At 40.2% G+C, this 3029-nt stretch overlaps 1 protein-coding gene across 2 annotated transcripts in view; it reads right to left on the minus strand.

Annotated features, from left to right (window-relative positions):
* LOC116693628 (copine-8) overlaps positions 1-3029 on the minus strand; it is a 76645-nt gene that overhangs the window by 47902 nt on the left and 25714 nt on the right. The window lies entirely within an intron of this gene.

Consider the following 3029-nt stretch of genomic DNA (forward strand, 5'->3'; position numbering starts at 1 on the left):
GTTGGAAAATGCAAAGGTCTTCCCTGAAAGAGACGATGTCTGGATGGGAGCATATGCTGTTCTAGAACTTGATATACCTTTCAGCATTGATGGTGCCTTTCCAGATGTGTATGCTGCCCATGCGACATGCACTCATGCAACCCCATACCATCAGAGATGCAGGCCTCTGAACTAAGCGCTGATAACAACTTGGGTTGCCCTTGTCCTCTTTAGTCCGGATGACATGGCGTCCCAGTTTTCCAAAACAAACTTTAAATTTTGCTTCGTCTGACCACAGAACAGTTTTCCACGTTGCCACAGTCCATTTTAAATTAGCCTTGGCCCAGAGAAAACGCCTGCGCGCCTGGATCCTGTTTAGATAGAGCTTCTTTTTTGACCTCTATAGTTTTAGCCGGAAGTGGCGAATGGCACGGTGGATTGTGTTCCCCGACAATGTTTTCTGGAAGTATTCCTGAGCCCATGTTGTGATTTCCATTACAGCAACATTCCTGTATGTGATGCAGTGCCGTCTAAGGGCCCGAAGATCACGGGCATCCAGTAAGGTTTTTCAGCCTTGACACTTACGCACAGAGATTGTTCCAGATTCTCTGAATCTTTGGATGATATTATGCACTGCAGATGATGATAACTTCAAACTCTTTGCAATTTTTCTCTGAGAAACTCCTTTCTGATATTGCTCCACTATTTTTTGCCACAGCATTGGGGGAATTGGTGATCCTCTGCCCATCTTGACTTCTGAGAGACACTGCCACTCTGAGAGGCTCTTTATATACCCAATCATGTTGCCAATTGACCTAATGAGTTGCAAATTGGTCCTTCAGCTGTTCCTTATATGTAATTTTAACTTTTCCGGCTTCTTATCGCTACCTGTCCCAACTTTTTTGAAATGTGTAGCTCTAAAGAAATCCAAAATGAGCCAATGAGGCATGACATTTCAAAATGTCTCACTTTCAACATTTGATATGTTATCTATATTCTATTGTGAATAAAGTATAATTTTGTGAGATTTTTAAATTATTCCATTCTTTTTTTACTCACAATTTGTACAGTGTCCCAACTTTTTTGGCATCGGGTTTGTAATAAACAGACAGATTTTTTAACAGGGTTCAGCGGGACGTTCACGTATAGTAAATGAGCCAAGTTAGCCCTCTGGGCTGATGCGTGCAAACTACTGTAGCAGAGGGTGATAAAATAAAAACACAGAGGCTCTGTGTTCTGAACCAAAGTAAACCAAGACGGCACACACACTCCAGCAACGCATAGGGCTAGCTTCACTTCTTCCGTTTCTACCCTTCAATAAAAGCACAACTTAAATTAACGAGGCAACTCAATAAAATAGCCCACACTATGCTAACAACATTTTTTGCCGATACTAGATAGATCAAACAAGTACTCAACTACAACTACTCATATTAAGGTGTTGTGAGTTGTAAATTCGCCACTTCTAAGCAGTAGGAAGAGAATAAGTTGTCAGCACAATAACCTTAAATTGACTTAACAATTCTTCAACGTGGCGCTTTCAAGTCTGATATAATGCTGTATAGTTTAATGAATAATAATGCATCATGTTTTATTTTGTTGTATTTTGTGCGTAAAAACTGAATCTGCAACATAACCAGTGTAATTTCTTTGTCAGGTAAATGTAGCCGTCTAATGTTTTCCTCTGAAGAAGATGTACACAGTAAGTCAGAAATATACAGTTTAGTTGCATATTTTTAAGTGCTTTGAAAGCCTTCTGTAAGTTACTTCAGGATATAATGAGTCAGAATAGTAACATATTCTTTTTCTTTTTATATCTAAACACCATAATAAATATGTAGCTGTTTGCCAGTTGCCTAACTTGCCTAATGATAAAGTCTGCACTTGTTGTTTTTTCACATGAACTAGAGTGTATTTCCTGACCGTAAGTGGCTGTGACTTAGGTATGTGACACAACTATGTCATGGAGAGTATATTGCTCATGACCCAAGGAAGCGCAGAGTGAGTGTGAAGTTGTTTGGATGAGCAGTTCACGGTAAAACTGCATGCAGCAAGACCACAGGCCAAGCAATCAGGCCGTTTCGAACAGGCATGTTTTGAATACTGCACTAGTGTGACAAAAATAAAATACAATTGACAGAAGCAGGTAGTGTTAATTCGTCAGACGAGACAAGACTGAAATGTGTTCGGCAATGTCCAAAAATTGCTCACTGAGACTAAATTAACATGCATTATTGTTGACAAAAAAAGACAAGACTAAAATGTTTTGCGCAAGTTAAATCTTTGTTTTAGTCTACAATCGTCTCTACTTTTTCATCATGAGACAGAACTAGTGCAGTGCCCGTTTAGAGCGTGTGCCTGTTCCAAACAGGCCAATTGCTTGGTTCCCAGTATTTCCCCCCCACTAAACGCGGTTTAATCAGTTGCGGCTCATTTAGAGATTCGGCGTGTCACCTTTTTTTCATCTAACATCTAGCAATGTTGCCGGGGGGGGGGGGGGGGGGGGGGGGGGGGAGGAAGCCCGGTTCAGCCTGCTGGAGAAGCCACTATAGCGCATAGCGATGTGTCCCCAAACCCGGGCAAGTAAAGGAGTGCTGGCGAAGCTGCTCTAAAACAGCTTGCAGAGCGGCTGGAGAAATGTATGCAACTGCTGGCAACAAAACAAGGTGCTGTAGAGCTCAGGAGCCCTGGCGCTTATCTAACATGTGTCTGTGTACGATTGTATTTGCATGAAGGAAGAGGCTCGGTATAAAACCAGATGCGTTTAACAAAGTTGCATTCAACAAAAATCATTTAACAAGTGTATCAGGCAATTATGACATTAAACCAATATTTGAGATGTGTGAAACACTATTTGACTGAAATGGTTAGCAGAAATAATCTCAGAAATATATTTTTTTCTTTTTTTAAAAAGACTAAAATATTTTGACTTAGACTTGACTAAGATACCTGAGTTCTCTTTTGACTAAAACTACACTAAAATGACGAGAGCTTTAGTCGACTAAAACTTGACTAACAAAAAAACATGTGAATGACTAAATATGACTAAA

This window comes from Etheostoma spectabile, chromosome 8 (assembly GCF_008692095.1).
Source record: "Etheostoma spectabile isolate EspeVRDwgs_2016 chromosome 8, UIUC_Espe_1.0, whole genome shotgun sequence".
NCBI lineage: Eukaryota > Metazoa > Chordata > Actinopteri > Perciformes > Percidae > Etheostoma > Etheostoma spectabile.